This window comes from Chamaea fasciata, unplaced genomic scaffold (genome assembly GCF_029207755.1).
Source record: "Chamaea fasciata isolate MVZ Bird 193981 ecotype frontalis unplaced genomic scaffold, bChaFas1.0.hap1 SCAF_5, whole genome shotgun sequence".
In the NCBI taxonomy this organism is placed as follows: domain Eukaryota; kingdom Metazoa; phylum Chordata; class Aves; order Passeriformes; family Sylviidae; genus Chamaea; species Chamaea fasciata.
The window spans coordinates 70,763,388-70,791,063 of record NW_027094090.1 but is presented as its reverse complement, the minus strand read 5'-3'; the positions used below and the strand labels follow the sequence as shown (position 1 = coordinate 70,791,063).

Here is a 27,676-nt window from a genome sequence, read left to right as displayed (position 1 = left end):
GATATAGTTAGGAGCTTCATCTCTGAGTAACATTGAGCAAACACTCCCAAATAAAGGTGGACCTTCCTTTCCACAGTGTTCTGGACTGTACCACACCACTACAACCAAGCACTGGGAATCAAAACTTACAAGAAACTCATAGGGAAGTGCTACGAAAATGTTGTTTCTTTCTGAAACTGTGTTTAAGAGTAGGGTTAATAATGATGAAGATAATGATAGCACTTGTTATCATTAGACCTTGGAAGAGAATCAAAGTCTTTTCACTCATCAGCAATGCACAAACTAATGGAAGGACACCAAGCTGGACAGTGTCTTGTGTGTCCTGCTCTGTTCAACACAAGCCTGTTATAAATGCTGATATTTGAAAGACAAATTGACCTTCCATATGGGAAGTTGTAGCTTTTCACTTACAGCTTTCCAGCTTTGTGGAAAAACTCCCTCCTGTTCTGGTTAAAGTTGTCGTACATTTTGAAAAGTCTGGATAGGTCCTGCTAGCCTAGAATCCAGCCAAGGACATCATCTTCTCTGGAAGGAAATCAGTATTCTTCCTTAAAGAGACTTGTTGTTTTATTTTTATATTTTTTCAGACATTACTCAAAAGAAAAAAGGTATAAATGTATCTCTTTTTTTTAATGGTCTCATTATTAGTTAGGATTTAAGGACTGAACTAGTAATTACTAATCAAAGTCTACCTGTGGGAGCAGAAACTAGATGGAACCTTGTTTCACTTATTTAAACATAAATCTCTACAATTGGAGATTAAATAGATTTCCCCAGGTTACCAGTAGTACCCTTCTCTGTGCCTGCAGGCCATTTACTAAAAAGTGAAAAAAATGTGTGTACATGTTGGTGACAGAAACGTCACAAAAATGTGACTAGCATTGTTCTAGGCGTCGTTACACATTGGTGGATTTTGTGGACTCAGCATGGAAATGAAGGGCAGACTGGATGGAATAATTTTTTTTATTTGTAATAAAACTGATTATGTTCAAGTAATTTGAAATCCCAGTGGTAAGGACTTAGGTACAATATCATCGTTGCAGTGCTTTTAGAGGGAAATAAGAAGTAAATAAAAGAAAGATTAACTTGAGTTGGAGCTTTAATTTTTATTAAGGTTTGTGGTTTTAGAACAGAGGCAGAGAGTGACATGACATAAGGAATGGCAGTGCATTAGTGAAAGTAGGTGTCTGAAAGAAACTAGTCTGTGTTTGTGGAAGCATGAAACTGTTGAAAAGAAACTGCTACTTTCACACTGTCACATAAAAACTCCCGACAAGCCTGGCAGTGAAGCGTAGAGAAACTCTCCCTTGTTTGTCCAAGAAAAATAGTGCATGCGAGAAAAAATAGTATAAATGGCTCTGGGTTTAGTTTCTGTAGTGTTTGATATCAGTCTTTAGGACTTCAAAAGAAGAGGATCTAAATGAGAGCATGAAAGTAAGTCCTGGGATTTTGTTATGAAGACTTCTTTCAAAATAATTTTACAAAACACTTTTAGAGCGTTGAAGAAATCTGTTAGAACTAATCTCAGGAATGGGAATAACTGTGAGTTATTATTGCTGCAAATTCTATAAAGCATCTCCTTTGTATGTTTATAACATGCAGAAAATATAAATAATAGCTGATTAGTAGTCTAGAGTCAGAGCTCTCAGTTTTCTCCCCATATCGGCTAAATCTCCCACTGATGGATCAAACATTTAATCAATCTAGTAACATGGCCTTCAGCACTATAGTATCTGAGTGCCTCCCAGTGTTGGAACGCTCAATAATGCTTGGTTTTTCTCCAGTTACTCTGTACTCCGTAATTTGATTTTGTTCTTAGTTACACTGATGTAAATCTAAAACTACTCCACTGATTTTGATAGAGGAAGTCACCATTTATGAGCCTGAAGAGCAAAATCTGTCCCCCTCCCTTGCAATTTCTCAGCTATTCTCAAGTTGTACTATTAATAATATTTATTTGACTTATTAATCTGCTCCCTCGTTTATTTTCCCTGTTCCTGCTGCATCTTTTTTTTCTTCTGCCACTTTGGGTATGATCCAAAGTCCACTGAAATGGCTGTCAGTCAAACTATTGATTTCAGCCTGACTGGGGTTCAGTGTCCCACTTGTCCCTCTCTCCTTTTTTTCCTCTCTGCAGCTCCTGAAGGGTTCTGTGTGAGCTTGTGGTCTGATTAATTAAAGTTACATGTATTACTACAGTTTTGTGAATAAGCACCTTGCTGTACTGGAATCCTAATCCCCGTATTTTCTTTAATACCCATTGCTTCCTTCAGTTTAGTTTTCCTTTAATGAGAGCTCCCTTTCCTCCTTGTGCCACAGGTCTTGGTTTCAGGTTCAGCATCTCATATTTTACGGGGAGCTTTGCTATGAGTCTGATCTGAGTTCTGTAGAAAATTCACCGCAGAAACCCCACTTCCCTGAGATTTTTATTCAGGACAGTTGTAGTGAGTATGAAAAGGGTTTTGAATGAGATAGTTGTGACTCGTCTTTTGATATTTTTTTTCTTTTCTTTCTCCTTGCTCCCATCAGCAGTTGGAAGCAGAAGAAAATAAAAAGGAGTTGAGAGTTTGAGCTGGGAGACTTGGCAGGTAAGAGGTGTGTTTTCTTCCTTGCCAGGGAGGCATTTCTGGACGTGCTGATGTGAATTGGCAGCGTGTTGGCTCCACTCTGGAAGACAAGGCTTGTCCAGGGATTGCACAGTCCATTTGAGTTCCTTGATCCTTCACAGCCTTTTTGTGTCATTGCTGGCAAAGGCTTTGCTTTGCTGATTCCTCTCCTGCAACAGGGGCAGAAAGGCTTCCCTGAGGCAGGAGGGTGGCTTGAGGAGAAATGCAGGAAGACTGTGGGGAGGAATGTGCTGGTGTAAAAGGTGGCAGACCATGGGACCTGCTTGGACAAAGTTGCCCAGTTTGAGGGTAACAGCTGTGCTGTGTGGACAGCTGGGCTGGTGTTTGCATTATTTCAAGAAATGTTTTGCTAAGGGACTTGTGTGCTATCTATAACTTCGTTGCGTTATCTTCTTTGAAGCCTCGTTTGATTACTTTACTCTCATTTCCTGTTCTACATGGTTTTAAATGAGGTGAAGGTGAAATACAGTTTAAGCAAGATACACCACTTGCTTTCATATAAAAACCATGCTGAAAGCACAATTACAGCATTGGAAAGCCAAGCACTACTCATTGGACAACTGCAGTTTGCAAAGACAGCTCCTAAGGGCTTACTTGAGGCACATCTAGGGACGAAAGGCTTTTCATGGGAACAAAAGCCACAGCCAGCCTGTCAGATTTCAAACCTTCTTCTGAAGCTCGAAGCACCAAAATGTTTTTCAGGGGAGGAGCTTGAAGAATTTTCAGTGTAATATTCCTTGTACCCTTGTTATTGGGAGGAGTTGTCCCATTTCCAGAGCACGCAGCCTGAGGCAGTCATGCTTCAGAGATAAATCAGCAGAAATGGCAGAATGCTGGCGGGGTTTGAACAACTGCAGGTAGTTGTTTAATAGCTTGTGTCAAGTAATCTTAATAACAGGTATGGCTACTGATCCAGTCAATTATATAAATTGTCCTGCTGCCTTTCCCAGGCTCTTACTGAGGCAGAGCTATTGATACCTGAGATACGACTGTGTGCAACTGCAGTGCTACGACTCTCTTAAAAGACACAGCTTACCCAAACAGGGAGGGACTGGTTTGTTTTTGCTTCTCTGCCTTTTCTCTGTGGCACACTGTAGTCAGAATCTGAGATTTTCTTCCCCCTCCTCTAAATTTGAGAGTACGCGTTTAAATTTTAATATTCAGAGGCCCCAAAGATGTAAATAGCACTAAGATAAGTGTTGCCCTGTTTGAAATTCCCTGCTGGGTCCACCTGTCATGCTTTGTCTGATGTTGGGATAATAAGCTCTGTGGGACAGTAAATGCCTCCCTTACTCATCCACACAGCCCGTTACGTTGCTTTTTGGAGGAGGCTTTGAGCAACACGTCATAGGAAAAATACCAAACTCCCATGGCTGAGAGTTTGCAGGTCCATGGTGCAAACTTGGCTCAAACCCACAGATCAAAAGAAATTTGTGGCTGATAAGAGAATAAATAATTTTCTAATCCGAAATAATCTGGTCCGTAGCACTTATGAGAAGACTCACCAGTATTACCAATTTAGTTGCAAAACTTCTTGTCCGAGAATAACGTTTTTGTGTTTTCAGTGTATGTTACTAATTGACCTCTGACAAGCTGGACATGTTTAACTGGGAAGAATTTATCTTCTGGGTTTGAATATTTGGGTTGGGTTTTTTATGTGCTAGTGCTTTCTTGTTTTTCTGCAATTTTCAAACCCATATAATGGCATCTGGTTTTTTGCTGCGAAGTTACATCATCTTCAAGAAAACCAGTGCAATGCATCAGGCTGTCTCCCTATCCATACTGGGTCATGTGTTTACTATTAAAGCACAGTTTCTGTGCTTTTTCATAACAGTTTAGTTGTCTGCAGGAGCTGGTAGTTAAAGCATGGCAGACTGCAGATAATTCTTTAGGCTCAGCCTCTGTTTCCACTGCCTTTGATCACGATGCATTCGACTTTCAAATATCATTTATAAATTATTTTTTCATATGCTCCTTTTGAGTTTTGTAGATGTGCCTTTCCACACAATAGGAATAGCGGGTGATATCTTATTATAGTTCCTTAGAATGTAAACATTATGTTATTCTAAACTCTGATCAAATTTGAACTGTAAGTGTAGGTAAGAATAGAAAGGCATGGATCCCACAACAAAGATGTTGCAGTGAGAGTGGTAACAAATGAGATGGAAAAAGTGGAGAAGACAACTGTCAAACACAGCATGTTTGTGTATATACAAATGTACTTAGAGAAGATACCCTTGTTTATTCCTGCAGTTTAATTTAACATTGCAGTATAAAAAAAATACAATGGAAGGATCAATGTATAAAAAAATTTGAACCATGTGGCAGAACTTGTCTTGCTGATAAAAAGGAAAGGCAGCCAGAGATTGAAAGAGTGGGAATGTTGGTATTTTTTAATGCATAGCTTGTCTTAAAGTCGTTAAAAATAAATTATTCAACCTTTTTCCAAATAAAGTAGCAATTTTTATGACTTATCCCTCTATATGATTTTGATGAGAAAGAGTTGAGTATCAGTAGAGTCACAGAAACCTCCTCCACTCAAATGTGGTAAAGCATCTTAGATCTCTGTGGTCTGCTACTTGTACACCCACTGCAGGCTGCAGAGAGTAGCTCTATGAAATAAGGAAAGGGAGGGTGTCTGAGGTTGTATTCTTGCCTCAGATTTTACTTCCAGTTGGTAAATAATATAAAATTTCTTGGGCAAATTTTCATTATAGTCCTATTTTCTGTTGCAGATACAGTTTTGGTCAATCTGAGAATTTAAGGCTGTTTGTGTGGTGACAATGGGAAGTGGGTTGGGAGGAATTGCTGTTACTGTATTACTTCCCCTCCAAACAGGTCTCGAAATGAAACCAGCTGCTAAATTGGTAATCTATAAGCTCACAATATTTGCATGCCGTTCTGATTATGGGTGTGAGAGGGAGGAAGCTCCCTTTCTTGCACATCATTTGTTTTCTGTGTCATCCTGAACGTTGAGATCTGAATCTCTTACTTGCATTGATGGCTTTAGTTTTGGGGGGTTTTGTGCTAGTTTTTTGTAAAAATCCAAGACTGAGGCTTGTTTGCAAGAGTGACTTGTGGGTGGGAACCTCTGACTGATTGTTAGACCCCCCCAGGTCTAAAGAGTATCATATTTATGTTGAAGGAACAGGTCAAAATCATAATGTGATGTTTTATTCTAGTGTTTGCATGTGAACTTACTGTTATGTCAACTGCAAGGACTGTCACCTAAGAAGGAATCATGATGTTTTAATAGCACTGAAGAGACTTAGGATAAGGTTCTTTTTTGCGCCTTCATTTTGGACCCAGCAGTTGCTCAGGTAACTGAGAATCAGTGGATGAATATTCCCAGACAACACAAGTTAAAATCATGCACATTGTCCATATAGCCATGGGAAAATGAGGTGAAACAGGAAATGATAACTGAAGAAGCTGAGGGCACCAGAAACATGTGTGAAATGTCCTTTCTGCCTGTTTTGACAAATAGAAACTATAGGTTTGTTTCTCCCTTGACCAAAAAAAAAAAAAAAAAAAAAAAAAAAATTCAATGCAACCAAGACTAGATTCTTTAACATAATCTTCATGGGTTTGGGTAGCATTAGGTAGTGTGGGTGACCATCTTCTTGGTTAAAAATAACAAGCAATGAAAATCAAGTAGCTCCAAGAAACAGCCGACTGATCAAACGTTACCTCTTCCTAAAAGCAGTGAGAAAAGGCAGTGAGATTGGGAATGAGAAGTGGCCCCAGAGTCCTGGAGAAATGCTGTAAACCTAGAAATGCCTTGGCTCAATCTGCTTGGGATCTGAAGTTACAAGCCAGTGGTTTATCTGCTTGTTTCTGCCTTCCTCTGTGAAAAAATTCTCTATTTGTTCACAATTCTCAATCCAGCATGCATGGCTGGATTTTTTTCCCTCTTTAGTTTAGATCAAAATGCTCCTGGTCACTTTTATGGTAATGTTTTTGCCTGCTTTTTTAGAAACACTTCTTTTCCAAACAAAAAAAATGTCTGCAATTAAAAAGCCAAATTGCCCCTGACGATACGTGATTCCTCTGCTGTTCTCCCATGAACAAGTTTGGGGTTTATATATACGTGTGTGCCCTGCACATGGTACCCTTTATTTTAGGTACATTGTTTTCTTTCTTTCTTTAGATAGTGGGAGTAAGTGAATCAGCAGTTAAAAACGCAAGTATTTAATTTGGGCTTCCCTATGGCAAGTCCCATTTCTTTTCCCAGTCTTGGTCTGCAGGATCTGACTGTCCCTGGTGTGTCTGGGCCAGCTGAAGAGCAGGGTTTTTGGAAATCTTCATTTTTCTTTGGCTCTCAGGCTCTGTATGTAGGTGTTCACTTCTTGTTCACTTTTTCTGAAAAGGGAAATGCTCTTTATTTAAGAAAAAAAAAATGTAATTGAGCTTATTTGTCTGCTCTGCTTTGTATGCTTGTTCAATAACGTTGCTTCACACTAGGAAGTCCAGCCTACAGGAGATGGTGTGCATCTGGACTGTTTTTCTGAGGTGATGAGTTAAGTCTCCATCTGAAGGTGTTGTGGACACCTCAGAACCTGTGAACATTTTTCATGGTTCATCTTAAACATGTTTTAAAAGTTAGTTAATATTCCAGCAAATGTCAGTTCCGTGGAGCTGTTGAGCTTCTCTAAAATTCAGGCTTGATGCAGTAGACAAATCCTGCTGTCTCTTCTTGGCCAATATCATGACATAACTTTGAGAAGTTTTTGCCTCCTTTACTGACTCTTTGCAGATATTTGTTCAACTTAGGAAAGAGACCATTTAGCAATTTCAGTTCTGAAGTATAAGTAGCATTTTTGGTGTTTGCTCATGTGAAAAAAAAATCACAGTTTTTAATTTCTAGAATTTTGATCCCTTTAAAGACAAAGATGCTAAACAGATGAATGGGGCTGCATGAGTAAGTAAATCTATGTAAAAATAGAGTGAAATAACAAAGGAAATTCACTTGGTTATTGTAAGGATGTGAGAAGATAGATGTGCCTGTTTTTCATGTGTTGGTGGCAATTGAGAGGCCAAACCAAGCTGAACCCCTTGTTCAGCCATACAAGGCAAGTATGACTGTGCCAGGGGCTTTTTAAGTGTTTGTGTTTGCTCCATGGCTTCTCCAGAAGGAGAACCTCAGGTTTCAGTGCCTGTGCTTTGTGGGTCCAAAGTGCATTTTGACCATGGCTTCCTCAGAGAGAAAACAAGAGCTATCAGAATTATCTGGGTGATTTGTGCTGGTTATCTGCCACGTAAACTCACCACAGAGCAGCTCAGAATTGTTGTGCAGTTTGCTGATGTGGCACAGGGAGCACCCAGTGCTGAGCACGAAAGAGAATGGAGAAATGATGAGTCAGAGCAAACAAAATAACTTCACACTGGGAGACTTGAAATCAAGTGAAATATTAGCAAAAGGAATTTCAGGTTCGTTTGGTGGTGGTTGTTGCTGCTGCTGTCCTAATCACGATTGGAGCTTTCCAGTTTGTCTGACCCGTCGCCCTGAAATGCTGCTGCCAGTTCTCACAATATTCCTGACATATACAAATGCACAGCAGAGCTCTGGCTCTTCAGAATCTGGACCAGCTCCCAGTGTTAGGAGCAGGAGTCAAATGGCCATCCCTTCTCCTGTGCTAGCACACACCCCACCATTAACAGTCTGAAGGCAATTTTAATAAAATACATAACCCTGCTGAGCTAGTCTCAGAAGATAAATAAGTGTTGTAGAAAAGAAGCTTTTGTTTAAAAGTAATTATTTAAACTATGCATTACAGGTAATTTTCCTTTACCAGTAAACCAAATGCTATCAGAATTTCAATAATAGCTTTGTGTTACTTATCTAGATAACGTGATATTGTCATTTCCAGGAGCTTAAAGTGCTGTTTTATTTTCATTTGTGTCAAATATAAGGGTAAATGAGACCTGAATATATATTTAAAAAAATCCAACAACATGGGTTTTGTATAATTTTCTGAGAACAGCATTTTGTTTTTCAACCTTTTATAGGAAAACAACAATCTAATGATAGTTTCCTAAAATGTGGACTTAAAACAGTAGGGTGAAGAGCATCTTTTTATTTTCTGTTTTGGGTAAACATGCTGCATTTCAAAGTTGATAGCAAATACAATTCTTTTGAAGGGATTTGTCAATAAAACCATAACACTGTGGCAACTTTATAATGTGTATGCAGACATAGCCAAACACTAAGTGCTTCAATCCATATATAGCTTAGGAAAAAGAGTGGTATCATTTTTTACCCAAGAGATTTTTCAGTTTCAAAAATTACATTAAAAACTCAGCTTCTGTGTTTCCTTTCTCTCAGCATTATTTCTACAGCGTAAACCTCTCTAATGATCACAAAATAGTTTATTGTGAGGAAGATGAAACAACTAAGGGAGGAAAACAAGGGGTTTTTTTTTTATTCTTGAAGGAGAAACATCTCTGTTTCAGGTCTTTAACTGAAAGGATGGCCATTTTTTTTCATTGAAAACTTGTATTATTATTCTTTCTATTTATGAGTATTTTTATGTTTTCTGTCTCAGTATGGACAAGGGAAGGGCTGCTGCTTTGAGAGCTCAGCAGCTGAGTCCATGTGGGGTTGTTCCCTATGAGACTTGTCTGCAGCCTCAGTTTCTGGCCAAGAACCCCATGGCATGTTTTGGCTGCAAGGAGGTAAAGCAGGAAAGATACCTAAGTGCATTAAGGCCAATTTTCAACCCAAATTTAGGCCTTGATTCCACCTAATCCCTAACCTAGAGGGTTTTCACTGGGTGTCTCTAGGCCTTCAGAAATGCCTAGCCAATTGAAAGTGGAGGCCCTGGGATTAGGTGGATTTTTAGACCATCTACATCTGGCCATGGTCTACACCAGAGTTTCCAATTACCCAAAATGGCAGAAATAGCATTTTCCTACTTCAGAGAAGATTTGTGAGGATCAATGTGTTTGGGATTGTGGCAGTAGGACATATCTGTAACCTACATAGGTAATAGATCAACTTAAATACTTTTAATAGAAGTGGGCCCAATAATTCATTGCTCCATCGCAGGAATATTGTGACGCTTAGTGTGTGTGATCTATGTGAAAGGGGTTGAGATCTTTTGATGAAAAAGTGATACTGCTCTAACTGTGTGAATTATGAACATACCTGTTTGCACACTGAATTTAGCTTCTTGACCTACCCAGGCTGGAGTTCTAATCTCCAAGTAAAAAATTTTTTGTCCCTCCCTCTGGAAAGCTTTGCCTGTTTAAAGCCATGTTTGGCTTCCTCCCATTTCTGCTGTTTTGGGGGAAGGATGGTGATGGGGCAAAGAGCAGAGGCAGCTGATGGCAGGCAGGGGTTTTGCCACCAAAGAGCCCAGCTGACAGCAAGGTACTGCCATGACTTGGAGCTGGCAGGCAGGAATCAAAATGCCACCCCTTGGCTGCGGAGAGAGCTAAAGATTTGTCTCCAGCAAGCGACAGGCGCCAAGGTACTGTCGCCCATTTTCTAATTTTAGCAGGAAGGCTGGCAGGGATCTTACCTAGACAGACAAGCCTTGCTTCTGCCCAGGCCGATCTGCTGCCGTGGGTCCCGTTCCAAACGGCTCGGCTGGGTGCCTCCCAGCTTCCAGGGGGTGGTGTGCTGGTGGGAGGGAGAGGGGAAACCCCTACCCTTGTCTCTCCAGAGGCTTGTGGTACTTCTAAGCCTCCTTTGAGATGGCAAAACTCATCCCTTCCAGCGGCTGTTGGAAAGGAAATGTTTGTTGGGGTTGGAACCCTGGATGCTGAAAATACCAGCAGGTATTTTTCTGTTCTGACAGGCAGTGACCTCAGGAGGGGACTGCCTGTGACTTGAGGCTGTGGGAACAGCTTCCAAAACTGAGCGATAGCACTGGGAGTGTGTGTGTGTAGTTTGAATAGAAGTGTGTAACGTCACAGGGTGAAATACTTAATGTTTGGGGTTTTTAGGATATAGAATATAGTGTGTGTGTGTGTATATATATATATCTTAAAGGGTCAATATGGAGGGATTTGCCGGAGTCCTTCTTCTTGACTGTCATCTTCCTCCTCCTTCTCGGGTTTGGGTGATCTTTTCTAGTTGGTTAGTGAAAGCCTGCATTGCGGACATTGAGTGATCTTTATTTGGGTTATAAATAAAAATAACTTAGGTGTTGGGTTTTAATTGGTTTTTCTTATTGTTTAAAAGTCCTTGAAATGAGTTAAAGGGGGACATTTTCTTGCCTTGCAAGACAGAGCTCACACCTCGTGAGACTGTAACTTAGATAAGAAATAATGAACAGCCGAGTCCAAATGAGATACTTTCGTGTCTAGTGTCTTCTGTCCAGATCTGGCTAGAACTAACACCTCCACATGTTGGAATGTTATTGCTAATGCAGGGATTGGGTTGGGAAGCATTGTTGGAAGTGCCTGTGACAGTACAAGGAGTAGCACACACATGAGAAGCTCCTTGTGCCCTCCAGCCTGGTGCCTTGGGTGTGGTCCTGGTACAGCGGCAGAAGAGGAAGAAGTGGTTACAGGAGTTCACCAGAGGGGAAAGAGAACAGGTCTTCCCCCCTGCTGAGTGATGCCCCAGGCATGTGTGATCATTGTACAGGGTTTTCTGCCAAATTGCTCTGATTTTGGCTTTTGGCTTTGGAAATAAGTGTCTAGGGAAAGGTAGGAAGGAGTCTGAAATAATTTCACGTCACCTTCTTTCCTTGGTTTACAAGTCACCCTCACAGCTTGGAGGCTGTGTTCTGCCATCCATCCATCCACCTCTCTGCCTGTTGCACAGGGGTGTGAGATGCACTTTAGGAAACAGTGAAGCATTTTCTGCTGGTTTAGCTCATTCAGTTGGTTCACTGGCAGCTCAGACAAATGCCAACAAGGCACTGGCTTTCAGTCTTAGACAGCAATTGCGATCTGTCACATTTTGAAAATATCTGTAAGGACACTGCAGCCAATAGTGCAGCTGTGCTTTCCCAATTGCCCATATGAAATTGAAAAGAGCCTATTGGCATATATTATTATCATATTATTAGCATTGGATTTTATTAATGTGTTTTTTCATTTGTGTAATAATGACATGGGCAGTGTTTAGCTATTCTGGGCTTTACGTAAATAATTATTGGGAATGTTCTTTTGTCAAATAGGTTTGGAAGTGGACAATGCAGAATTGATGTTTATCCCGTCTTTCAAAGATCATTTTTACCATCTCCACTAAAAGCTGTACTTGCTCCAAGCACATCTTGCTTGATGGAGGATAAGTTCTGCCATTTTGAGAGGGGTAGTTTTTATTTATAATTGTGAATGTGTTTAGCCACATGAGGCTGTCAATCAGTGAGACGAAAGCCCAGTAGGATTATTTCTTTAAGTGGCCAATTTCCCCCACCCTTTCGCTCCAAATCAAGGACAGATGAAAGGTCATGATTAAAACAGTGATTTTTTCCTAAATTGTAAGTAACAGTTTGCAACTGTTTTTTTACCAAGATGTCAAAACTGTATTTTATCTTGGGAAAAGGGGGAAGGAAGAAAATTATAAGTTCTTGAAAATGTTGGCAATTTTCCAAATGGTTGTGTTGAAATTTATTTTAATTATTGTACTTGTGTCAGTTCCTAGCAAGGGTAAAAGGGGGGGAAATAATTCAGTACAGTATTATGCAGCTATGGATTAAACAATTAATGGTGAACCTCTGTATCCTATTAGTATATTTGAGTTCATTATTTCAACAAATTGTTTCATGAGCCAGTGACTAGTGGATTTAACCATTTATTTTATAGTCAAAACAGAAGAATAATTGGCTAGTTGGAGGGTCTTTATGTATATGAATCCATCCAAGGAATTAACCTGAGACCGTCAAATAATGCAGAATGTCGCCAGGAGGTTATTTTGTCCCAAGACAAAATGTCCTTATGTGCAGTCAAGGAACTTGCAGTCTGGGAGGGTTTTGGCAGCTTTCTGGTGATCATTGCAGCAGCCACCGTCACTGAAATTGTGGAGGGCTTTGGTGTAATCAGTAATTCCTTGGAAAGTCCCTCAGTTGGCATTGAATGTGGTGTTCTTCTCTTGGATATGTGCTAACCACTCACGAGTCAGAAATTACACTTCACTGGTCATAGCATTCAGATAATCACCAAAGTAAATACTTCTTTGGGCTCAATTTTGTGTATAAGATCTATTAACAATGGCCAGCTAAAAAGGCATTCTCAAGAGGAATGTCTTTTTAGACAGAATCATCTAAACACGTGAAGATGTCACCGTTTTTTCTCTTTGCAGTTCACCTTAGAAGTGTGCCAGGTCCCTCATGATACCCTCGTAGAGTTTGGGCCAGATATATCTTCATAAATGTTACTTACATTAAATATTTTCTTCTCAAATTAGGCATGAAAGCAAGATGCTGTCTTTCTGTGTTGTTGGGTAGCATATTTATCTTGATTAAGAAGGTTAAATGGGTAATATTCCAATCTCAGTACCTTCTAGTTTTCCATTTCGTGCTTTTCCTGTGGTGGTAGGATTCCCTTTTTTGCCTAAAAGAGCCCTGTGCCTTTGTAATGCCTTAGAAAATGAATCATCTTCCACCAGAATGAGGCATGTGTAAATGGGTACTTTACCACTGATGATGTGAGTGGTACAAGTAAAACTGCGTGATTTCAGCCATCTTTGCACTGCTACACAGTTAATCCACGAATTTGATATTGCACAGTTTCCATGCATCAGGTAGAGTTGACTTTTTAAAGGATAGACAGCGAAGTAAGTAATTTCTGGGCTTATTTCTAAAATCCTCTCAAAGAAATATCCTGCACTTAATATACGAGTAGTTTTTATGACTGTGTTTTGCCATTTCCTTCCATTTGTCTGTGCTAAGCTATTGTGAGTTACAAATTTAAGTGAAGAGCTTCCCTTTTCTATTTTTTTCATGTGAGCAGATGATGTGGGGGATTGCCACCTTTCTCACAAAATTTTAGGTCAGCTAAGAAAATTGGTTTTGATTGTAATTTGGCGCTTTTTTTCTTTTTTTTGGTTGGGTTGTTTAGTTTTTTCAAAGTATGCAAATATTTCTTCTGTAGTCGGCTATAATGATAGGCAGGATGCTGAAGCAACCTCTGAAGTGTCTGTGGTGGTTGATGAACTGACAGTAAATTCTGCCATTCTCTTGCTTTCTACGTCTGGGTGAGTCACACAAATATCAAGTCAAGAGTGCCTTGTGCCACGCTTGTAGACCTAAGAGGGGAGCATGAGATCACTGTTCTCAGGGTCTCTCCAGAACATCCAAGCGTGGATGTTGCATGGATGCATTTCTGTGTTTGTCATTGCTGGGGAGAAGGGGCAGAAGCAGAGGTGTTGTCCAGGGTATGAAGAAGGGTGCTCTGTCATTTCTTCTACTTTCATAGCCTGCATTCACTGAAAGCAAAACATTTCTTGGCTTAGCTCTTCTAATTTCTTCTAATTGTTCCTGATTTACTTGTTGACCTCTTTTCAAATGGCAGAATGAAATTTGAGATATGTGGAAGAGCTGAAGCTTTGGGTGCCACCTAAGAAAGAATATATCTGGAGTCCTAAATTGTCCACTGTACAAAAATAGTGCAGGCTAAGAGTCAGCAAGACAATTGATGTGAAGAAATCCAAGTGAATGTGGTGTTGGGAACACTTGCAGAGTGTGCCTCTATAAAAATGTAATCAGCAGGACATTTAAAGTGAAGAAAACAAGTGGAAAAAAAAAATTTTACATGCAAAACCCTTTCCTTCCCTTTTGCTACAGAAAAAGAGAAAAGATTATTTGTTTCAGAACCTTTTCTCTTTTCTGAGACTCTGAAAGGATTTATAGACAAGGTGTGCTGTGTACAAGAGTTTTTACTGTCTGCCTTTCCAATGAATTAAGGCCCTATACTACCAAAAAAATAATAATGTTAGCACTTCCTTTGCAGCCATCCTGGGCTTCCGTGGCGTGGCAGTCAGATGTAAATTCTGGCTGAATTGAGCCCTTATGGAGGCAGTGTTCAAATGGCCTGTGGGGAGAAGAGAAACCATCCAGGTCGTGGGCCTCTGTGTGCTTGGGAGTCCTTCCATCATTGCTAGAATTCTCTGAAAGCAAACTAATAAAACTTCCCATTGACTTGCACTCGTGTGTGCTTTGAGCAGTTATTTACAGTTTACCATCAGCAGATTAAAAGTCAATTAAAATCCATAGAAACCGTCAAAGTTACACGTTCCTCTTTGCTGGTAATTTTTTTTTTTTCAAAGATTTTACATTAATACATGCTGCTTGGTATTACTGAAGATAATGAATCAGATTTAGGCCAAGTCTGTGTGTCTTTAACTCTACAGAACTGCATCTTTACTTTTACTGAAGCCCTGCTAAGACTCTCTCATCCTCTGTGCCTCTTGGCCTCTGTAGAAATAGAAGAATTTATGCAATTCATTTAACTGAAATGGAGGTGTCGAAAGCTGTCCAAAACTGTCATGATGGATGCTATTGCAAATGTGTAGGGAAAAACAATAATCTTAATGATAAAACGATAAGTTTAATACCAGTACGTCAGAGTGGCAAGTGAATGTTAGTAGTGCTAATACATTAAAATAAAGGAGAGTTTGATTTGTATTCCTGAATTTCCACAGAAGCGCTGCAGATTAATTTGCTTCTGTCCCACAATTCGTGTTTAGGTGGTGCTGATCTGGGGCTGCAGACACCTAGTTCTGCCGGGGACTTGCTGTGGGGATTTTGGAGTCTGCAGTGGTATTTTTCTCGAGTTTCCTCTCCATCCATTTGCCTCCCATTCTTTGCAAGTCTGATCTGTTTATACCATTAAACACTCAAACACAGGGCTGCTTTTTAATTTCTTTATAAGTGTGTGCTCCAAAGACTATTATACCATAGTCATGATACTTGTTGTAATGTTATTCATGTGTAGATTCGAAGGATATAATCTACATTTTTAATTACTGTTTTTATTCGTCCTTTCTGTTTCTTATCTTAATGCAACTTTCATCTGAAATTTACCGTAGCTAAAGAAGCCACTACTTCAGTGCATTGCAGTGATACTCAGGTATCAACCACAAAAGTCAATGCTGATTGCATTGCTAAGACAGAAAGCCCAAGCACTGAGAAACTGGGGGGGGGGGAGCAGGGGGAAAATCATAATTTAATTAACTTGTCCATCCTTAATTTAGTCTTAATTTAGTGGTTAGGCTTGTTTGTAGACTGCTTCATTTGATACAGGATAGAGATTATGTTGATGGGTGACTTCAGAAAATCTTAAAAGGAGTTGCGTTATCAATATGGAGTCAGAGCAACACAGAGTAAATAAGGCCAGGCTTTTCCAACAAATGCTGAGAATAAACAAAATACGAAATGACTGTTTGTTAAGCAAGCAGACTCTATCCTGCGGGTGACATTTTGCGTAAAAAAGACTGGCATGATATATTTATATCCTACCATGATACATCTGCACAAGACAACTGACTTAAGATTGCACAGTCCACTTAAATACCACAGTTCTCCCTTTTGATTCTTTACTTTGCAGCCTGGATAGTATTTATGTATGTCTGATGGGGAAAAGAAGAGAAATGTCACCCTGTCCATCACATTGACTCTTAGCTGCTCTCCTTGTTCAGCCTCACATCCAGCTGCACTGATTCCTGCCCCTCTCTGCACAGAGGTTGCTGCCCTCTCATCTTCTTGGAGAGGGGGAGAACTGTCAGAGTGCTGGGGAGAGAGGAGGGCATTTTTCTTTCTGAGAGGTTTTCCTTGTTTACCCGTCTCCACCAGTCAATTCATGGCTTGTCTATACTGTTGATGGTGCTCTTGCTTTAGTGCCTTTTTTCCTACTGTGTTAATTCAGATCTCCACTTCTCAGTGGATACGGTCACTCTCTGCTTGTCTTACTCTTGCTCTTCCAAACTATTGATTCCAGTTTTTATATTCTCACTTTGTCCTGTAGTAGCTCCCACACGTACCTTCTCACATTATTCATCTTCCCTAGCTCCAGATGCCAAAAATCCTCTTCTCCTGGTTCTGCAGTGTTCTCATTTCCCCATGGTAAAATCAGTGTGTGCTGACTGCAAAGCCCAGCCCACCTCCCCATGGATGCCTGGAGCTCAGGGATGCTTTTGGGCACTGTGCCAGCACAGCCTGGTCAGCCTTGGGCATCAGGGATGGGGGGCATCTGCCCACTGAAGGTGGGATCTTCAAATTTACATTTTTTTCCTTCATCTGAGAATATTTTTTGAGTCTTCTATGTACCCGCAAAAAATTCAGATGTTCTCTGATCTTTTTGCCTAACTCCTTCTCCAGGTTTGCATTGTTGGTGCTAAAATATTAATTTGCTGAAGTTATTATATTAGGATACTGAATTTCTTATGCTTTCCTTTTCATTACTATGTATACCTCCTAAAATCTGTCAGAAAATATGTCTTTTTGAAGCTATGCAGAAACACCATTGCTTTTGATAGTGCTTCCATTTCATTCTTGGAACATCGTATTGCTCTACTGCTTTCAGGATTGATTTGGCTGTTTTTTTAATGCTGAGCCCTGACTCATAACAATTAGCATTACCTATGTGCTGAATTTATTTGTCAAACAGAGATGTTTTTTCTGAGAGGGATTGTACTTCCCAAGCATTCTCGCCAACTGAGACTGCTCATGTGCTGGAGTATTGGATTAACAGAGGGTCAGAGTCTGTCCTCCAACCTGATCCTGTTCAAAAAGAAACGAAACCAAACTGATGAGGTTTTTCCTTTTATTTGAATCCCAAGAGCTGTGTCTCCAGATAAAATTTAAGGTTCCTACATTTCTGAGTTATTGTAACATAAAATATTAACTGCTGTGCTAGAGCTATACACTCCTTCAGTTCTTTCTCAGCATATAATTTCTCTTTTTAGATATCTGACCTTTCTGTAATTCTTCTAATTTATGGAATAGTGCAATTTATCTTTTCTTTATCATCTTACTTAGGGTGGCTGAGTGGAACGATGGAGGGGATGCATATATCTTCTTGTTTCTTTTTTCTGACTCAGTGTTTAGTCATTATTTTCAGTATCATTTAATCTGTGGAAAGTTTCCCCATATGCCAGGAGTATTTTAAACATTCAGCTGAGATCTGTGCTACAGTAAGCCCTTTCAGATATGATGCTCAGCAAAGGGCAGAGTTCAATCTACACCATTTATGAAAGTGAAGCTTTTTCAAATGCTGTTCTCTAAACAAATACCAAACCTGTGTGTTCTTGTTTTGTTAAACACGTAAATCAGGTTTCCCTCTGTATATAATTTCCCTTAGAAGTCCACTTCTTTGTGTCTGCAGAGAAACTCAGGGCTCTTAAGTGAGCAGATCTAAACTGTGATACCCTTTGTTACAAGAAATTGTAAGTGTTAAAAGTTCTTGCAAGGACTTTTAATTAAGTACTGCTAAGCACAGAGGTGCAGCCTGTGGTTGAGGAAGGCCCCATGTCAGACATCCCTCCTTCGTAATAGTCTTCCTCTAGATTTCAGTGCATATTGAATCTCAAATTTATCAACAAATGTTTTAAAGATATGGCCTTAATGTCAAAGAGTTTATAAAAAAAGCATTGCAAGCAACTATAGGAATACTCTGATACTACAGAAGCTTTGATTACTCTTTGCTTCCTACAGAAGTTTATTATCAGTTTGCTGAGAATAACCTAAGACTATTTAGTTTTCTTTAGCAAAAATATTTTGGATGTTAATTGAATGTAATGGGGTTTGTATGCTAATGGAATGGAGATCATGAGGGAAACAGGTATTCCTTAACTTTCTCTTTGCTGTAATTACTGAGTAATGCTATTTATGGTAAGGTTGTGTACATGTGTGCGTCTTGGGAAAAGGATATGGGATTACTTATTAACAAAGAAATGGAATTCCTTTTCACAGGGAATTAGAATTGTGACTCTAGACTTGCTAATTTAAATAACTCGCAGGCTAAACAGACTTTTATAAAGCATTAAATGCTATTATGTCTTGTGAACATTAAACACATTTTCTGAAAATATTAATTTCCCATTGGTTTTCTTGCCTCCTTCTTGTTGCTTTAATTTCAGACTGCCTGATAATCCGTCCTCCACACACCAGAGGTTAGGGGTTTCTGAGGCTGCTCTGGTGACTGGTTATTTTCAGTCCTGTTCCCCTCTCTCTGTGGCTTTTACCTCTGTTCTCATCAGCAGTAGATGCTCACTATGTGCACTGATGAGGGCACATAGGTGATGAATTTGCACCGAATGGTGATGTATTTGCAGCAGCCTGATATCATCATACTGTAAACCCTGATATTATCATACTGTAAGCCCTGAGTGTGGCACCCTAGCAGCTGCAGGTCTTCCCAAATCCCAAAAACCTGGTAGTTTGTTGTTTCTCAACCTGGAAGATGAGTGCACTGCAGAAACATGAGGGAGGTATAGATAGTCTTTGATTTTTAGGGGAAATCAATTAACAAATGTTCTAACTCCAGAGACTGATACACATCAGTCTGTTTGACTTGTATTTTAAAGACTGCCCAAAGAAGGGGTTGGCCTTTTTCTTGAGGGTTGAGGAGGGAGTTTGAATAAGTTGAAATTCTGTATTTATAGCTGCATCTTCAGCATCTACAAGCCTCTTAAATCTAACATTGAAGATTCTGATCTTAAATATTAGTGTGTAGGGCAATTTTATGATTACCATTTTTTATGGAATTACAAAACTATGCAATTTGAAAGGGACCTTGAAACATCATCTCATCCAGCCTTTCTCATTAGAGAGTTTTAAGATGAGTTATTTTTGGGGCAGTCCACCATGGCAAGCAGTTTTCTGTATGAAGGGAAAAAAAAAAGCTTTAAAATTGAACAGTACAGCTTACTCTTATCCTGAAGTCAAACAGTTCTGTAGGCCATGCTCCATCCTGACAGGTTCATGAAGGTTTGAATGAAATATGATTGTAATCTTGGACATTGGTTATATAGCTCCTATTAACTCATATTGGCTACTGATTATACAATTTCTGTGCTGGTCACTTCGATTAGCCTTGATCATTTGGGAAAAAAAAAAATCAATTCACTCTCCTGGTTTTAATTTTGATAATTCAAATTCACGGTGTTCTTCATCTGCTTTGTTTGATGCTGTACATAAATCAAGGTTATAGACGAAACCAATTCCTGAATGAAAAGTTTCAATTTTCTTTTCTTTTTGGCTACAACTATGCAAAGAAATCATCATTTGGGCAACTAATATGCCTAAGTATCCTTCAAAAGGAACTGTGATATATTAGAGCTGTTCAAATGTCCTCACAAATCATGTTGCCTTGCAGCTTTGATCCTGAAATATGTGAAATGATGTCTGATTTATGCCACTGATCCTTCTTTTAGATAGTTAAGTGTTCTTGCTTAATGTTATTAAATAAGTTCAAAGCAGCAAATAGGCCATTCTGGGCTGAGGACATTTGAAAAATAGCCTTCTCAGCAGGCTGTATACACGATATATGTTCTTTAGGGGGTTTTTTTGGTTGTTTGTTTTTTTTTTTTTTTTTTTTTTTTTTTTTTTTTTTTTTTTTTTGTGTGTGTGTGTGTGTACAGCAAGCTACTAGAACTTCTATCCACATCCCTGGTCACAATGCTTTTGTGGTGTTTTGGGGTTTTTTTTTCCCCTCCACCCCCTTGGTAGCTTTCTCTTGAGCTTTGTATCCGTTGGGGTATTTTACGAGTGTGTGTGTGCTGTGGGGCACACGGAAACAACTTTGGGACAATACGGGGGAGATCTCTCAGTCTCCCCTAACTGGGAGACTGATGAAGTGCAAACAATGATATAAAACAAGCTGCGTGACCCAGCTTGAAGCAGTACAAGAAAAAAAATCTCTGAGAGTGTAAATTAGTGGGTCAAATTCACACCCAAAGGAGCAGAGTAAGTTTGACTACTTTAAATGAAAAATCTATGGATACGTTGCCACTTTGGTTTTAATATGCAAAAAGAAGGAGAGAGATGAGAAAATCCTTGATTCTAAAATATTTATCAGTATAAATATTCTGAACTTGCATCAGAATACTGAAGTGCAAATCTCTCCAGGCATAAGGGTTGCATAGGAATCACATCAGCTCTAAATTTAGTAAATCTTTTAATGGAAATGTCACACAGTTCAGACACAAGATTTAGGGATTTTAGTATGTTATAGGAGCTTTATAACTAATATTATACTTGGGAAATTTCTGTAGGAAGTATTAAATCAGCATTTCCAGTGGGATACGATCCTTATTGAAGCAATGATCACCACCTTGGTCACCTCCTGCTGGAGAAGAGCTGTTTGTTAGGGAAAACTTCCCAGTGCTCTCCTGCAACACCAGTGCCTAAACACCAGACTTTCAGAAATAAGACAGAAAACAAAGATAAAATTTAAGCATCAGATGTCATCTCAATACTCTCCTAGTTGTGTTGATTTTGATGTCTACCTTTGTAAGAATATGAATATTTAAATTTTGTAAGTATAATATTTTGTGAATACATACATACAAATACATACATTTGTATTTGCTCTTTAATTTTTTTTTTTTTAATATAGCATCCTGAGGAAATCCTGAAGAAAGAGCAGCATAGCAGGTAGAGGCTCAGCAGTTGGTTGTTTTAGTGGCTTTTTATCTGCTCTTCATGCCAGCTATTTAACTTTCTTTGTGCCTGCTTGAAAGATGTTATCACCCTGAGATTTAGGATGTCTGGATTGATGGTCATTTTCTGCCATGAGAAAGCATCATCATTAAATCATTTGATGTCTTCTTTACTGGGGACCACGGGTTGTGTGTGCTAAATCACTTCAAACCTTTCTACTTCTACCCCTGTTAAAGGGTAAGGAGGCGTTTTGGTACTGCTGTGGCTTTAAAGAGCAGTGGAAGATGAAGGTGCTTCAGAGGGATTCAAGCAAGGGCTCCCATCTCTGCCTCTGTGCCAAATACTCTGGTATTCCAATTATGTTTCCAAAGGGTGCAATTTTCTAATTGTGTTTTCACAAGGTATTGGACCATTAGATTCATGGAGCGATGGGTTGCATTGTATTAGATGTTTGCTTTTTATGGTTCTCTTAAAGAAAGAAACTCCTAAATAATAAATGAAAACACAAAAGACAGCGGGAGTATTTTTGTGTGCATGGCGGAGGTTGTTTCTTTTGATGTTGGGAAGCTGCATTTCTGCCACTCTAAGGACCCTGAGCACTGGACTTTTGCTGTGCCTGGACAGACAGATCCAATCATTAGTAAACAGCAGAAAGCAGGAGAGACAGGGAGGGAGAGGGTGTGTTGGAACTCGGTTTAATTCTGCGGTGTCACATCAATCTGCCCAGTTAAGTGATTGAAGGGGAGAGACGCGGGCTGCAAAAGAAACTGGGCCCTGATTTGTTCAGGGTCACCAGCAGTGGTTTGAAACCATCTTGTTTGCAGATACTTCTTTCATGTTATTAGGCTGTCAGTTGAGTGACTCTGTAAGATTTATGGCTGGGAGCTGGAGCGCGTGCGTGCGCGCGGTGACGAGCGGCGGGGACGGAGATGTTATTGAGGAGACAGTGATCCATGCCTGCCCTGATTGAGCTCTGCAGCCTTTTGTCTAGTCCTAGTTAACCTCCTGATGCATTTTTGTTATTCACACGCTGCTAAAGGAGCTGAAGCAGAAGGTGAAGCAACAAGTGGTAAAAGGTTGCTCGTAACGGCAATAGAGATGCAGTGAACTTGGTGCAGACTTAGTGACTGTGAAATGATGGAATAAAACTCCAATTTATTGGGCAAGGCCCAGGTTTAACTCGCTGGTGTCTTTCAAGCAGTTTTATTTACTGTAATGTTGTCAAAGCCATTGGCTGAGTGTTCTGTTGTCACTGGTATCCTTGCAGGGAAATGTGTTCTTGAGGAGAGAATTTGGAGATAGCACTGGGTTACCCTGAGAGTGAAAATGTTTTTGTTTTTAAAAACAAGCAACCCAAACAAAAACAAATTTATAAAAACATTAAAAAGGATAGGGCATGACTTGATCAACTCAACACAGAATTTAAATTTAGTTTGGATCTTTAGTAGGAATTGGAGTTTTTATTTTACGTAAGTCTGAAAATTTTGAAATACTGCATTTTGACAAATCCCTTTTTTTCCTTGGAAGTTAGTCATAGTTCAGAAAATAGTTTTCTGGTGTTCTGTTTACACAGTTCATAGTTGTGCCAAGGTCAAGGCATGCATTATTTTAAAAGACAAGTAAGAAAATTTTCATTGTCATAGGACTCAGTTTCAACTGTGGTGACTTAAAGCCAACAAAATAAACTTCAACAATAGAAGAGCTGGTGAATGTTTCTGAAAGAGTGTCACAGGGTTCAGCCATTTAAGTTTTACAACAAAAAGGTTTATTTGTATTTAGTTCCATGTAGATTAAAGGAGTAAATAGAAATTGCTGATATGTTGTCATTCATTGAAAAATCAAACTTTATTACTGATCTGGCATAATTTGTGTGTTGGCTTTGTTTCAGTCTGGTCAAGGTGATGAACTTAGAAGAAAAGACTTGTTTGTGAATGGTTTGTAATGATCTGCCAATACCTTTAGTATCATGACAGGTTTCATGTACCTTGACCATGAAGGTGTTCTACCACAATGTGTACAATTTTCAGATAAATGTTTAAAAATTCTGAGATATTTTTAAAATTATTTTCTAAAAAACAAATCTTAAACTCCTTCCCTAGTTCTCTCTCTCTCTCTTTTTTTTTTTTTTTTTTTTTATTGAATCACCAAGAAAGCACCTGTTCTTCTTATCTGAGATAATTGTGCCCATTTTGACCCTATAGTAATCTGATACATTTCAGCATAAATGTGATCTTGGTTGTACAAACACAATGAAGCCATTCTTTCTCTATTTATGTAAGGATGTTGATGAGAATCTGAGGTTATTAAGCTGAGTGAAATACAGCTTTTCAGTAGAATTTTCTCCAACAAAGTCCTACCAAAAGCATGACTTGAAAAAAACATAATACCATCTTTAAAGTCACAGAACTGGGTCTTGGCAGACCATCACCTTACCCCGTGTCTGGTGTGACCACAGCCCTGCTGTGTGACCTTGCACCAGACCTGTGCTCCCATCTGCTCTGTGCTCCTGACGCAAAATACACAATGGGTTGGTTGGAGAACACCTGAGATCCTTAGTTAGAAAATAATCCGTAGTAGAACTGCACTTGAGTAGTAGCTAAATTGATTGATAGAACAACTTGAAAATAATAGCTTGTTTATATATATATACATATAGCCTCATTTTATTTTTGGTGAAAAAGCAGATAAAATTTTGGGTAGTTTTGTGCAAAAATGTTAACAGTTATCATGAAGGGAATTTCACTGCATCCTGTATTCTACCAAAAACAGAGCTTTGGCTACTTTTAAAAGGCTAAGTCATTCTGATCAACTGTAGGTAAACACAATTTTGGGAATTATGAAGGAGGAGCTTAAGAGACATTGCCTGGGCACTCAGGGATGGTGTCAAGACTGCCAGTTATTTGTTATGCTGTCTAGCAAATAAGATTCCTTGTATAAATAATATTCTGCATGTTGATAAACATTAAATATGGAGTTTGGTAGAGAATGTTCAGTATGTTTCTTAAACGGTGAAAACTATTCTAAAGGCAGAGTGCACGGAAAAGAGAAAAGGAGCTATATACCCATGGAATTATTTGGGGCATTCTCTTGATTCAATCAACACTTGAAAGCTGTCCTGTCTTCTTTAAATCCATGGTGACTGTTACGGTACTGCTTCATTCCTTATTTTAAATGCTTGCTGCCCCTACTTTTCAGTTGCTCACACTTAGGTGAAATTAAGAAATCTAACTGTTGGGTATTATGTTTTAGACCTGCTGAAATAGCTCTTCCTGCTTGCATCCTTATGGTCTCATTAAGGCGATGCTCACAGCATGCCTGGCTCTAGTGAATATTTGCAGACCTCATTTGCCTACATTAGAGACAAAAAGCTTTAAAAAAATCCTTCTTGAGCAATAAACGGTTGAGTTTGTCAGTATCAGTGATCACAGGGCTGGTGTCTCCCAAGGCAAGGGCTGAGTGCTGTCCTTGGAGTTGAGTAACTATTGAAACCCTCCATCCAAGCCCTTCCCACTGCTGGGATAATACACTAGGTTCCTGGCTTTGAGCCGTGGGTTTAAAGTGTGAGGGCTGCTGAAATCTGTGAGAAGTCAAAGTGTGCACCACTCTTACAGCAAGTCCTGTACATCAAGGACTCGTTTAGGCAATATTATCATTCCCATTCCTGCATTTTTAAGACTAATTATAGTCTTTGGGAATTTTTAAATTTTTCTTTTAAAGAGTTTCATTTTGTTGAGTCAAACTATGATAAATGTTCATAAAGCAAAATGTAAGGCCTTTGCAGCAAACCCCAGATTCCAACAAGTGCAAGTCATCTCCATGGTTTACCTTGGCCATTGTGAGTCAACTGGTTTATTTTCTCTGTGCTCAGACTCCTAGACTGAGATTTCTGTACTCCAGGGGATTAAAAAAAAAAAAAAAAAAAAAAAAAATCCTTGACCTATTATATAACACTGAGGTCATGTTTTATTGCCAACCAGAATTTCCATTCTCTCTCCACTTCACTCGTGCTGTGTTGTGCTTTACCTGCCCACTATAGGTGACTCGTTTCATGGTTGAGCTGATAAGAATATATAATGGATAAATTTTTTAAAGCATGCTAAAATCACTTTGCAAAGGGGGATGTCTTATAAACAAAGTGATATTGATGTTACATTTTTATTCAGCAAAATGGAGCTAGAAATAATAGCAAGAATATTAATCAAAGGTGATGTAACTGTCATGCTAATGAGAAGAGTTTGAAGATTACTGAGCTGTACTATAAATAGGATAGTACTCTTATGGGTTTACAACCCTTATTTACTCTATTTAAATTTCATAGTCCCAAAGAACTGGGCCAGAAAACGTAAGATGAGAGCCTTTCCCTTAGAGCTATTGAATTTTCCTGACAAAACAGCTTTTAGAGAACAGTATCAGTTTACATATGTGTAACATTTTTCCTTGTATTTGAATCATTTTGCTACTCTTGTGAAAATGGAGAAGAAATTTAAAAAATAAAAGTCTTTGTTAGAGGGATAGTTTTCTTATTTAAATGTCAAAATAGACTTATCAAACTTTTTGAGAAAATTTGGATTAGCTTTTTTGATGGAATCACTAATGGAAGTGAAGAAAAAGGTAAAAGGATTTTTTATCTAGAGATAGGTAAATTGCCTCTTCATCTGGTTTTTTTTTTGAATTATTTATTAAATTCTTCATATTGCAAAGCTCTGATTGGAAGTTTACAAATTTGTGCAAAACTGTTTCCTCTTTACCTCAAATTTGGGTTTTTTTTTTTGTTGTTGTTGTTTTTGGTGGAGGTTTCTTTTGTTGTTTTTTTTTTTTTTTTTTTTTTTTTTTGTGGGGTTGTTTTTTGTTGTTTGTTTGTTTGTTTTTGTTTTTTTTTTTTTTTCTTTTGAAAAGTTCCTCACAGGCATCCTGGAGGAGTGCAGAAAAATTACTAATTTGTCTGTGTATTTCAATTTTGAACTCTTTGTTTCTTTGAATAATTGTCATCCTTGCCTTTTGAAGCAGTAACCTGAAACGTAATAGTAGTGGGTCTTTGAATGGACATGTAGCTTCTGTGTCAGGAATGTTCCCTCTATATTCCTATGAGCATCTAATTTATTTTAACCCCTATTTTCAAATGTTCATTAGAGTTTCCCGGATTTTTGCAGGCCAACCTTTTACAAATCTCACTGAAGCCTCACAAAGGGCACAACACTGATGTTTTTATCTCCTCAGTTTCCCAGGGCAATGGGTCATAAGCCATTTCACTCTTAGTTTGAGTAGTTAACCAAATTTCAGCCACATCATTCTGAAGTAGCAGCTACAATTACTCGAACTGTTTGCAGTTTCCACTTGTTCCTGGACTAGACATGCATCCTCCATGCACTAGGAAATGCAGTTGCACACAGAACAGTGTTTCCTAGTTTTTGAGATGTTGGCTTTGCAACTCTCGTCATTAACTTGCTGCTGCTATCTTCCCATTCAGCCTTTAGCTTTTATGTGCAACATATGTCACTGAAGCAATTCTTTACAGCCATCCAATCACTTTTGTTTATTTCCATTAGCTGGAAAACTTACTGAAAATAACTGGATGGTGATGTGCTTCTCCCGAGTTCCCCTTTTAGTAGGTATTGGAGTATTATATGGTCTGTGTAACTAATCTGTCTCACTTTTTATCGGGGTGCCTTGCTCAAAGAATTCTGGGGTCTGGCACTGCCTGGCTTGTGAAGGGACCAAATGAGAGAGCAGTGGACAAGATTTTTGAGTTTCCTTTTTGCTTGAATTACCAGGAATTCCATTGGCACTGTTCAGATTACTGTGGGAGCAGTGCATGTTTATGCTACACGCAAAGGAAATTAGAGCACATTTGAACTAGAACATCTCTCTAATGGTGTGTGGGGGCATTTCCCAATCTACTGACTTGGGATAGAGGAGCTGTTATTAGGTGCATCATTCTTGAAGACATCAGTGAGTGATGCAAAACAGTTTTTGTCTGTGTTCATGTAGATAATTGAATGAGGGGCAGAAAATTTCCTACCTGACCACTGTCACAATATTCCCTCCTTGTGTGCGATCTCCTGACTCTTTTTTCCTCTCCTTTTATATGAACCGAGACATTTAACTAGAGAGTGCTTCATCTTGGGTTTCCTGTTTCTAGTCCACAGTTATGAATTTTAAGAGTACTTCTGGAATTTGCTATGTACACTCGCTGAAAATTCCAATTCAGCTCTTCTCCATCTTCATTTCAGCTCTCTATTATGAAGTTATGAAGGCCTTGCACAGTCCCTAAAAATGTTCACTTCCACTTTATTCTGTGCATCAGTGCACATATAATCATCATCTACCACAAGTTAAGGTTAAAGTTTAGAAGTGGTCACAGGTTGGGTTTTTTTCATCTATAAAACTTATTTTCCTCTGGAATTTTTCAAGTGAAACCATACGTTTCTGCTGGAATGTGTCACGTCCAATGAAACTTCTGTGGAGAAAAGTTTCTTATCTCCAGGTTCTATT

At 39.0% G+C, this 27,676-nt stretch overlaps 2 protein-coding genes across 2 annotated transcripts in view; both read left to right on the top strand.

Annotated features, from left to right (window-relative positions):
* Positions 1–27,676, top strand: part of SOX5 (SRY-box transcription factor 5) — a 455,968-nt gene that overhangs the window by 14,338 nt on the left and 413,954 nt on the right. The window contains exon 2 of the mRNA XM_066184389.1: positions 2,530–2,588. The gene's annotated coding sequence lies outside the window, so the exon portion shown is untranslated. The remainder of the gene's footprint in view (positions 1–2,529; positions 2,589–27,676) is intronic.
* The window catches only part of LOC136289993 (chromo domain-containing protein cec-1-like), a 116,850-nt gene that overhangs the window by 52,893 nt on the left and 36,281 nt on the right, over positions 1–27,676 (top strand). The gene's annotated exons all lie outside the window — the stretch shown is intronic.